We start from the raw sequence: 12,441 nt of genomic DNA, 5'->3' as shown, positions 1-12,441 counted from the left end.
AGAGAGAGAGAGAATTTTTTAATATTTATTTTTTTTAGTTTCTGGTGGACAGATCATCTTTATTTTATTTTTATGTGGTGCTGAAGATTAAATCCAAAGCTCCTTGCATGCCAGGTGAGCGTGTTACCATTTGAGCCATATCTCCAGCCCAAGTTCTCTGTTCTGAAAGGTTTCTATAGCAAAAGGAAAAGAACATCTTGCCCTGTCATGACCCTTACAGTTGGCATGGTGTTTTACAAAATGGAGTCACTCTTGCTTTACTATCACATGCTCACACCACATATGCACTCCATATCTCTTGCTGCTGATTCAGGACCATCAATCATTTTCTCTGCAATATTTTCACCATGTTGGCTTTGGCTTGAATAAACATCTAGGTCCAAAAGCACACAGTGTTTGTGAGCACCACCCTTTACCTTAGGTTTGAATTAACTGGTATCACTTCTTCCTGTGGTCAAGTCTTTCTTGATCCCTGCCTTATATATTCATGGCAGGAAAAAGGGCCTACTCTATACGGAGCACCCACTTCACTGTGGTGGCTTTCTGCTAAGCACACTTTGCTAACTCTAACCCACAGCAAAGATCCCTCTGGTCTTCAGCAGAGGGCAAAATTTTGACTGTCTTTCAAATCACCCTCACCCCAATGCTCAACTCCATCTTCTACAGCCTGAGAAACAAGGAGGGGTTGGAACCTGAACAGACAGACTCAGTGGATCTGTTTTATGTACTGTATATAAACATTTTACCTCTTTTCCCAGGACTTAGCTGCAAGTCCATTCAGCAATATGTAGTAATTGAAAAAGTTTATTTTGTACCAAGAGTTTAGAGACTAAAATCAATCTAGAATATAAATACCCTGCTGAGGTCTTTATAAAATTGTCTTATAAACATGTGTAATTTGAAGTAAGACATTAATTGTGCATTGTCCACTAAATATAAATGTGTTTATTTTCTGCTAATTTGCAATCAATAAGGAGTTTTTTTTTCTTGGTCTCTTGAAACAAGATCGGAAATTGTCTACCTGAATGGGCATTAGAATAAAATTTCATTCAATTTTTCTTCTTATATTTTTCTATTTATTGTTTGTGCAAATTCAAAACAAAGAATCATTTTTTCTGAGTAATAACTCTATAATGAAAAGCAGTAAATTTTGTATATTCTTCCTCTCATTGTATAAATCTAATCATCAGTTATTTTTCTTTGAATTTAAAAAAATTATTATAGGATTCAGCAGAGAACTCATTTGGAATATTGAAGTCTTCATTCTAAATATCACATGTCAAATTAATGCTACTTTATAGGGGCTTATTCCTAAGGAAATAAACATCAGTGAGCACTGGGAAGTTCAAGCAGAGATCAAGGGTGAGGACAGGTGAGCCATAAGATGTACAAGCCAGGGCTCAGTCTAATGAGTGGAGTTAGGAATATGCAGCCCTTTCTGTCATCCTCCTCACCCACCACACAGAAGCCATTGACTTCTCACATGACCTCTATTCCTAGTGAATCCTACAATGTCTGTCAAATGAGGGTTTACTTTTTACTTGCCACATCTCATACAGTGACTGAAATGGGTTATGGAAAGCAATGATGCACTAAGAGCTTCAGTCATACTTAGCACATATTACAAGATGATGTTAATAATATTTACTTGAGAAATATTTCAGCTTATTTCATTGAGTTTTTTTCAGAATATTTCTAACTGAAAATGATTTGGTATAATTTTCTCATAAAATTATATGAATCTGCAAAATTTAGAATTCTCAAGAAGTAATTTATATTCAAATACTATGTAACTCTTGCTGGAAATGAATTTTGTATCATTCAGGGTTTAAACATTTAAAAAAGAATAAAGAAAGAAAGAAACACACACACACACACACACACACACACACACACACACATTTTTTTTGGCAGTATTGAGTGTCCAAACCACAGACATGCACCCATAAGGCAAATTTCCCACCCTAAGTTATGCTCTTATTTAAATTGAAATACAAATATATGAACAGCATTCAAAAGATTTCCACAGTATATCTAACTTGTTAAATTTATACAAGAAGGAGAATGTGTGCATGCTTCAGCTTAGCTATGTTTTACATCGTATTTTGAATTAGTAAGTACCCTTAATTTTTTCTTTGGTCTTAATGATTTCTACTCTTAATGGTTCATCTGTCTCTTTACAATAGCATTTTGAAGCCAAATCTTACTTACTTTTTATCTCTAAAATCTTTCAATAAACTTTAAATTTTATTTCTGTATCTCAACCTGTGAATATTCATCTCATAGGAAGAGTGCTCACATCCTTAGAATTCAAAATGTGTGATCTGCAATACATCCTTGTTAGGTGTTCTTGCAATGATCATGTGAGAACTTCTCTTTAGTTATAAGTACCTAGTGAAGCCTAATACCTAAGTTTCCAAGAACATCCTGTCTTTCATATGAGATGGTAAGCCTGTTGCAGATTCCACAGGGAAGTGTTCTGAAACAAGAGAGAAAACTAGCTTCTCACATTGGCTACTTCCATGGCCACTGCCACCAGAGCTTCATATCTCTCCTGGGAAAATGTTTGACTTCTCTGTTACATCTGCTGCTGCTGCCATAACTACTGTATCTGAACTCAGTCCATCCTTTGTTCCCTTGGCAACAAGGAACCATGAGTTTGTCCAAGAAGTGTGTTTGCACAATGTGAGAAAGACCAAATAATATCTCTGTGTACAAACCTGTACATAGAGCAAATGTATGAGCCCTGCTGCTAAACTGAACTCTGTAATAATGCTGTCCCCTGCTAAGATCCTCAGCCTTCATGCATGCTCAGATATAAAATGATGACTAGCCAACACAGCACAGCATAGCCTTGAAGCTCTCACAGGGCCCTCCTGGGACTGGAACTCTGTGAATGTGCAGAGGTCTGTGCACCAAAGCAGACCTGGGAAGGAGACTACAAGGGGATAGGAGGTAAAATGCAGAATTCAGATATGAAAATTGATGGAAATGTGCTATGGGAGGAATGTTTGTTTCCTCCAAAACTCACATATCATAATCATCACCTTGTGTTGATGGTTTTAAGAGGTAAAACTTGTGGAAAGTCACTATCATGTCATGAATGTAGGGACTCTTCAATTGAATCAGGACCTTTGAAAAATGCTTTTTAGTGAGTTTGTTCACCCTCCTCCAAGTGAAGACACAGAAGAAGGAACCATGTTAAACAAGAATGCAGCCCTCACCAGACACTGAATCTGTAGGAATAGGTTTACATTTTATATACGCTTTCTACCTTAAGGTACCTTGGTATCACAGATTGAATGCACTCAGGTACAATCTCTGCTGTTCTTGTCAGTTGCTTTCCCTGAAAAGGCCCTGAAGGACACTGAATTAATCAGAGGTGCTGAGTGCAGGCCCTGACCTCATTCCAGGCTGCAAATGGTGGAGGCAACCAGAACCCTGGTGCACTGTTTTTTCACACACCCATCTCCTTGGAGAACTTTTGCATCTCTCTGAACTTAGTTTGCTTGAAAGCAAATGTCAGCACTTGCCCATAATATCAGTAATGGCACCACTGAAACAACATGCAGACTGGACTCTTCTAATACCCACTTAAGTTAGACCTCAGATGCCAGAAGAAAAACAAACAACTCTATCAGCAATTTTCCCAGTAGATCATAGAATCAGCCTGCTGTCTTTAAGACTCTGTGTTTTGTTCTTAGCATCTTTTTATGGAATTGCCAACAATTTTTAATAATTTGGGCAGATTTATCTCCAAAATTTATGAGGTTTTGGTATGAGGTGTCAACCACCAAACTCTTTTATGAGAAAAGATTCTTATAAACCAATGAAAACATTTGAAGATAGAATGAAGCACACAGTTTAAACAGTTCATTTAAGCAAATGGATTAAAAACATCAATGAAGAGAGAATTATTTTTTAGGCATTGTGTAAATATTTATTACTTTTCCAGAGTTAAACAAAGTGAAAAACAAAATGCAAAAAAAAATCTGGAAAATTTTATTGCGAAAGAATAATGAATTACAACTTAATATTATAAACAATGTTCTTGGATCAAAATTAAATGGATTTTACAATTCAGTTGTAGTTTGGAGAGAATTATTTTCTAAAATGCTTCTATAAAATGCAAAAGTTGTCCTGCAAAATGATGAAGCTGGAGTCCAAGCACCAGTCACACATTAAATATACAGTCATTCATGGTCAAGAAATATAGAAAAAAAGTTCAACATATCTAACAATTAGAGATATGCAAATTAAAACTACCTTGCCATTCCATCTCACTCCAGTCAGGAAGGCACTTACCAGGAATTCAAGGAACAGTAAATATTGGTGAGAATGTGGGGAAAAGATTCACTCATACATTACAGGTGGGACTGCAGATTGGTGCAACCACTCTGGAAAAGAGTGTGAAGATTCGTCCGAAAACTTGGAAGAGAAACATCATTTGACCCAATTATTCCACCCCTCAATTTATAACTAAAAGGAATTAAAATCAGCAAACTACAGTAGCTCAGTCATATCAATGTTTATAGCAGCTGAATTAATGGTAGCTCTTGTGACCTTTAGCAGATGAATGGATAAAGAAAATGTCACACAAACACATACACACACACACTCACAAACACACACATGGGAGGGTGGGGAGGAAAAAATAAAATTCCATTGGATTAGACAAAGGGAAATTATGGGATGGGAGGCAGAGGGCATAGAAAAGGGAGTAGACTGAATGGGACAAAATATTTCTATGTTAATATATGACTAAAGACCAGGGTAACATCACATCATGTACAACCAAAACCCTGGTTCCTAATAAATTATACTCCATGTATGTATGTCAAAATGTACTCTAATGACACATATATCAAAAATGAACACATTTTAAAAAGTGAAAAAACAATATGCTCATGAAGCACACATAGATGCAAATAGTGAAATTACTAAAATCACAGGGCAACATGAAAAAAAGGAAATGTTGATGATCTTGGGAGAGAAAAAGGTGTCTTAGAAATTATACTGAAGGTACAATCAGAAACATTGTTTTTAATTTTTTTTTTAATTTTAATTTTCTGGCATGAAGTATTGAACCTATGGGCACTTAACCACTGATCCACATGCCCAGCTCTTCTTTATATTCGATTTAGAACAAGGTCAAATGTATGCCATGAGGTTATGTAGGCAATAGTAGCAGAAAGGGAAATAGAACAGAGAGGAAGGACAGAGGGACAGCTGGGCAGCAGCACTGAGGAGGTCACTTCAAGGAGATGCTACCGCAGCCCTCAGGCTCTGGAACACTCTGCAAAGACTGAGCAGCAGGACCAGCCCTGGAGGGAGCCTGCTGGGTCATCAGGGAAGTAGCAGAGAGAAGAAGGCTCCAGAAGCTCATGCCCCCTGGCAAGTGTGTAGGGAGGACTGAGGACTCAGGCTCTGTCTGGACCAGGGGAGAGGCCAGTGGGTGTGGCATGAGGCCATGTCTTTTCTGGAGCTCCCACAGTGGGCTCAGGTTGAGCAGAGAGCTGAGAGGAGGAGCCCAGGGTGGAGAGTGGACAATGGTGACTGAGAACAGCTGGGGCTTCCATGGCTTCATCAAAATACGCCAAACAACTAGGAACCCTTGAGGCCTGGGCCCATCAGCACGGCTGAGTGCTGTTTAGGGACAAGCTGGGACCTACTGAATCACCTGTCTAACCCCTGGCTCAGGGGCTGTGGCATAGTAGGCTCTCAGCAGATCTGCTGAGTAACTGGACCAAGCACTAGCCTCTGAAGGAAACTAGTACCATGGATGTCAGGGGCAGCAGGCACCATGGCCCTACGTGCTGGATCTTCCCTCTGTACCAGCACCCTCCCTGCAACCAGCTCCCTAAACTCCTAAATCACTAGGAGAGGGATTTCTAGAAATAAACAGAATTCACAGCTCAGGGTTAACCTCGAGGTCAGCTGCAAATCATATGGTGGTCAGAGCACCCCAGGGGGCTGTCTCCTGAGCAGTCAGCACAAATGCAATCACTTCTCTTGGGTAAAGCTGTGGGAGGAACGTGAGGCAGTCAGTGTGCGGGTCCAGCAGTGCTCACTGGGCCCCACTGTCCCATGGTCTACAGAAGCAAAAATTGCTTCTCCCCCCGCTGTCCAAGCTCTAGGGTGGGCACATCAGAGGCTTTAAGTGGGTGTTATTTGAAGTTGTCCATCTCAGGCTCAGACTCTGAGTACAACTACATGACTGCTATTTACTTCCCAGTTTGGAAATTGGATAAGATGATGGTGAATATGTTACAATAGAAAATGTCTCATTTTTATATTATTTTTAACTTGATTTTATGGTAGATTTTTAAATATTTTATCTGACAACAGAACAATCTGGATGCTGGGTGAGGAGGGTGAGGGGCTCCCTATGGTTGAGGACCCAGGAAGCTCCTCTGAGCACATCCCTGCATCCTGCAGGTGAAGTTCAATGTGCAGGGTGCATTTTGTGGGGGGTATTTGCTAGGTCAGTTCCTCTCCACTATGAGGGGAGAGTCACAGGTGTCAGGACTGTTGGTGCTCCCAGGAGTCTGGGTTTCCTTTTGGGAGTCAGAAGCCTGAGCAGGTAACCTCTACACATGTACCAGAGGTTTAGAATCCTCTCCCCATTGCTTAATTGAGGAGGACACATGTCTCCCACCACAGGGGTGGCTGAGGTCAGGGCACAGGGCCAGGCTCCCTGAGTTCCTCTCCTGCAGCGATGATGCCTGCTGCAGTTTTGCTTTGGTTTCCATTTCTCTTCTTTACAACTGGAACAATGCATGGTCTCTGTTGGTGGAAATGTTGATACATTTTAACTTTTTATATAAGTTTTTTGTATATTTTATATTAGTAAATGATAAAATGTCATAATAACTGCACAGATGTTATGCAATAATGACATCCTAGATTTGTGATAAAAATTTATATATTTAGTTGCATGTTTTGTCTTTGAGTTTATCAAATAGTTTCAAATGTCTAAACGTGTTTAATTTACTAAAAAAGATTTTTGTATGAGTGTGCCCTTGTACTTGAAACCCATGATGTTCAAAGATCAGCTGCATATGGTGTTTCCTACTACTTCTTGGGAGGTTGTTTGGGGTCTTCTTTTGTGCCTCTGAGGTTTTGACAGGAGCTCAGAAATTTGTGGCTCGTGAAGAAGCAAAGGTTGGAATTGGCAGGTGTGGGTCTTACCTCTCTGGAATGACAGAATACCAGGTGTGAATAAAAATGAAGATGTCAGCCACATTTCCTGCGTGCTGACCAACTCTGCCTCTCTACAGGTGACATTTACTTAGCACATGGGTGCCTGTTTCTTTCTGGAACTTGGAAATAATAATAATAACCATAGCAGAGCCTCCACACCACTGTTTATTTACTGTGAGTACATAAACCCATATTGTGCTTCTTTAATCCTGGCTGGGAGTCCATACTGCAGCATCCGCCATTGTCATTACTGGTGTTGACACCTCTCCTCAGGTGCAGTAGAGATGGATGAAAACAATGGCACCCCCAGGGCCACTTCCTCCTCCTGGGTTTTTCTGACCACCCTCTACCTGGAAAGGGTCCTCTTTGTGGTCATTCTGGTAGCCTACCTGTTGACTCTACTGGGCCACACACCATCATCCTAGTGTCGCAGCTGAATCTCACCTCCACACACCTGTATACTTCTTTCCCATCTCCCCATCCCTCCTGGACCTCATCTTCACCACCAGCTCCATCCCCAGCTGCTCCACAACCTGAGTGGCCAGGACACTCAGACATGGAGGTTGCAAAGTCCAGCTCTTCCTCTTCCTGGGCCTTCATGTAGTGGAGTGACTGCGGGGGGCCATCATGGCTTATGAGAGGTTTGTGGCCATTGCAAGTTTCTGCACTATATGACTATTATGCATCCACAACTCTGCCTGGTCTTACCTTGGCTCTGTGGTGGCCAACTCTTCGATCATTTCCCCAATGACTTTGCACAACATGGTGAACCACTTCCTTTCCTGTGTGAGATGCCCACCTGTGTTCGCTTGTCCTACATCTGCACTGCTGTGGTGGGCATCGCCTTCATCCTGGCCATGGGCATCTTGCTCTCTCCCTTGGTCTTCATCTTGGTCTTCTATGGCCACATCATCAGAGCTGTGTTCAGAATCCAGTCATCCTCAGGAAGACAGAGAATCTTCAACCCCTGTTTTTGCAACTCTCCTAGCTGGTGACCTAATGCTGAGTTCACAAAATCTGACTCTTCCAATAATTCAACAAGACAACAAAGAAAGCATGCATCCATACAGAAGAACCATTTTCAATATTCCAGACATGGCTCTGTAACCTTAAGGATCCTTAGAAAGAGAGGGAACTGCTGGATCTCTTTATATGCATATTGGGAACACACAAGGGTAGGGTCCATGGAACATTCTATCACACAAAGAGCAAAAGGGTAGGATTACAATAGAGCAGGTGAGTGTAGTTCAACCTATTGTGTGACTACACCTGAAGACACATTTTGCTATCCAAGCTGGGACAACACCCCAAGTCACTACAAAATGTAGTGATTGGTTAGAACCTGCTGCTTCAGGACTGGAAGGTGTGATTATTCCAAGTGGCTTCTCCCCTTTCTCTCTCTCTCTCTCTCTCTCTCTCTCTCTCTCTCTCTCTATATATATATATATATATATATATATATATATATATATATATATATGTTAAAAAAGGGAACTGAAGAATTGTATCGTTCAGCCACTGGATTCTTGGACCAAGGTCATCATGCCCTACTATTGAAACACAAAAAGAATTAGTAGAAAACATATGATTTTAATAACATAACTTTAGAAGATCCAAGTTATTATTATTCCTCTATCAAACTCATCAGAAGATTCTTAATCTTTTTTTTTTCAATTTTATTGTGAAGATTGTGTTTGGCAATAGTAACATAGACATTTTTATTTCGCATGGCATTTAAGCCTTTCCACAATCCATGGAACAGAGAGCTATTTTGCAATATTCATTACAGTGGATTCTAGAGCATTTTAAGTTAGTTTCAATCTTTCTATCTGCACTTATCTGTAAATTATTAAGAAAATCCATATGTTGTAAGTTGAGATATAGCCATAAAGCCTGTAATTGTAGGAACCAGGAATAATATAAAGTAGTCACTTCAAGGATCATGAGACTAGGAGCTGGACTAGGTCTGGTCAATTGGCATTCACCTGTTTCAAACCTGAACATTAACTTCAGCATTTTATAGTTCTGAAATATCATCAGGCAATAACTAGTGTATAATCAGATAAGTTGTATTCATACAGGCTATAGGATATTCATCATCCTTTCTCTTAATTCTCACAGTTAAGGAGTCTATTAGGTCTGTCAGTGATGTAAACATTCTGAAGGTTGAAGACAAACATCAAAACATCCTTTTGAGTGCCATCTCACTGAGGGTTAGTGTATTACCAATAAACCTCCAGGTGTTATGGCATCCTTGTATAATCATCTTTTTCAGTTCTGGGAGACCACTCTAAAATATGTCCATTATTTCTAGACATTTCATGTTGCACTGGCAAGATATTTGCACAATCGATCCACTTAGGAAAGTTACCAATTTCTATTGTAGAATGATTAGGGCAACAATATCTTCTTGGATCTGTTATGTAAATAACGTTCCTGTATAGGAAAAATCTGTTTTAATTATCTTTCTGACAATTGTGCAGATATATAGTCTTAATTCCTGAAGACCAGCATAATTTGTTGGTTTACTTTTCTTATATGCTGTCCTTTTCTGTAAAGATACTTGCAGAGAGTCTGTTTACCATAGGATCAACATATAAGTATAACTGACCATTATAAGCCATACAATCAATCTGGTTACATGGGTGGACTTTTCCAGTCCACACTGCAAAGCATATTAAAGGAGGACCAGAGAAATGGGTCCATAGGACTTTGGTCATAATTTTTACATACCTGACAAGCCTGTGAAGCTTCAGGGCTCTAAATTTTGCAGCTGAAAATTTTTCTTTCTGTGTCAGACTTTTCAATCATTATCATGATGACAGTTGTAACCTCTCTTACAAAATCTGAATACTTTACTAAATCATATTCAGTAGAAGTAAGACTCTCAGCATCACAGTTAAGAAAATTTTTGAAATATTTGTAAGATCTAGTGAATCTTTTGTGGTTCTTTTTTTCCCCTTTTTTTTATTTAATAAAATTGAGTAAAGGCCTGCCATCAGCCATAGTATCATCACCTAAGTTATAGACAATAGTACAAGTATTTAAATACTAAGAAAAGATTTGTCATCATTAATTTTGACAAAAGTTATTTAAAGGGACTATGGCAAAAAAGAAATTCATTTTGTTTCTAATATTAGATTTAATTTTGACTTTAATTGAATTACCAAAAATAACCAATCCACAAAACTACAACTATCTTATATTTGATAATGGGGCTAAAAGCATGCAATGGAGGAAGGATAGCATCTTCAACAAATGGTGCTGGGAAAACTGAAAATCCATATGCAAGAAATTGAAACTGAATCCCTTTCTCTCGCGTGCACAAAAGTTAACTCAAAATGGATCAGGGAGCTTGATATCAAATCAGAGACACGGCATCTGATAGAAGAAAAAGTTGGCTATGATCTACATACTGTGTGGTCGGGCTCCAAATTTCTCAATAGGACACCCATAGCACAAGAGTTAATAACTAGAATAAACAAATGGGACTTACTCAAACTAAAATGTTTTTTCTCAGCAAAAGAAACAGTAAGAGAGGTAAATAGGGAGCCTACATCCTGGGAACAAATCTTTACTCCTCACACTTCAGATAGAGTCCTAATATCCAGAGTATGTAAAGAACTGAAAAAATTAAACAATAAGAAAACGAATAACCCAATCAACAAATGGGCCAAGGACCTGAACAAACACTTCTTAGAGGAGGACATACAATCAATCAATAAGTACATGAAAAAATGCTCACCATCTCTAGCAGTCAGAGAAATGCAAATCAAAACCACCCTAAGATACCATCTCACTCCAGTAAGATTGGCAGCCATTATGAAGTCAAACAACAACAAGTGCTGGTGAGGATGTGGGAAAAGGGTACACTTGTACATTGCTGGTGGGACTGCAAATTGGTGCAGCCAATTTGGAAAGCAGTATGGAGATTTCTTGGAAAGCTGGGAATGGAACCACCATTTGACCCAGCTATTCCCCTTCTTGGTCTATTCCCTAAAGACCTAAAAAGAGCATGCTACAGGGACACTGCTCCATCGATGTTCATAGCAGCACAATTCACAATAGCAAGACTGTGGAACCAATCTAGATGCCCTTCAATAGATGAATGGATAAAAAAAATTTGGCATTTATACACAATGGAGTATTACTCTGCATTAAAAAATGACAAAATGATAGAATGTGCAGGGAAATGGATGGCATTAGAACAGATTATGCTAAGTGAAGCTAGCCAATCCCTAAAAAACAAATGCCAAATGTTTTCTTTGATATAAGGAGAGAAACTAAGAACAGAGTTGGGAGGAAGAGCATGAGAAGAAGATTAACATTAAACAGGGGTGAGAGGTGGGAGGGAAAAGGAAAGAGAAGGGAAATTGCATGGAAATGAAGGAGACCCTCATGGTTATACAAAATTACATACAAAAGGAATTGAGGGGAAAGGGGAAAAAACAAGAGGGAGAAATGAATTACAGTAGATGGGGTAGAGAGAGAAGATGGGAGGGGAGGGGAAGGGGGATAGTAGAGGATAGAAAAGGCAAATGGTGCTGGGAAAACTGAAAATCCGTATGCAAGAAATTGAAACTGAATCCCTTTCTCTCGCCATGCACAAAAGTTAACTCAAAATGGACACTAGTATAGCAGTATGTAAAACAGTGGATGTGTAACCGATGTGATGCTGCAATCTGTATATGGGGTAAAAATGGGAGTTCATAACCCACTTGAATCAAAGTGTGAAATATGATATGTCAAGAACTATGTAATGTTTTGAAAAACCAAAAATAAAAATTAAAGAAAAAAATTTAAAAAATGGAATTACCAAAAATAAATACAGTAAGTTGTATATAAAATTTGTACCTTGAATTTAGTTCTAGATAAACTTAAATAGTTATTGTAATTTGGAATGAAGTAAGACAAGTTTTATAACTTAGGAGTCACGATCTTTCCTAGGGGCATGAGTAAAATATAAACATCTATCTAAAATATAAAGTCCATATGTTAAATAAGCCTAGAGTAGATATTTTGGTTTTTACCATTAATTAAAAAATGAAATAGAGAAATTAATAGTCTTTTTTCTATGAACCCATGAACTATTGTTATAATTATCAAACTTAGTAAGTAGGAGAGTTAGTGTCTCAAATATCAATGAGTAAAAATAAGTCAACAGTATTGTTTCAGATAGTGATTTAATTAAAATTTTATATGGCATTCAAATAGCAGTAACCTTGAGGGATATATGTT

General features: G+C 38.7%; 1 pseudogene; it reads left to right on the top strand.

Annotated features, from left to right (window-relative positions):
- Positions 1-6,388: 6,388 nt before the first annotated feature.
- Positions 6,389-8,198, top strand: LOC143639725 (olfactory receptor 2W3-like; annotated as a pseudogene).
- Positions 8,199-12,441: the final 4,243 nt, after the last annotated feature.

The sequence above is a fragment of the Callospermophilus lateralis genome, chromosome Y (genome assembly GCF_048772815.1).
Source record: "Callospermophilus lateralis isolate mCalLat2 chromosome Y, mCalLat2.hap1, whole genome shotgun sequence".
NCBI classification, from domain to species: domain Eukaryota; kingdom Metazoa; phylum Chordata; class Mammalia; order Rodentia; family Sciuridae; genus Callospermophilus; species Callospermophilus lateralis.
This window is presented reverse-complemented; position numbering and strand designations above follow the sequence as displayed.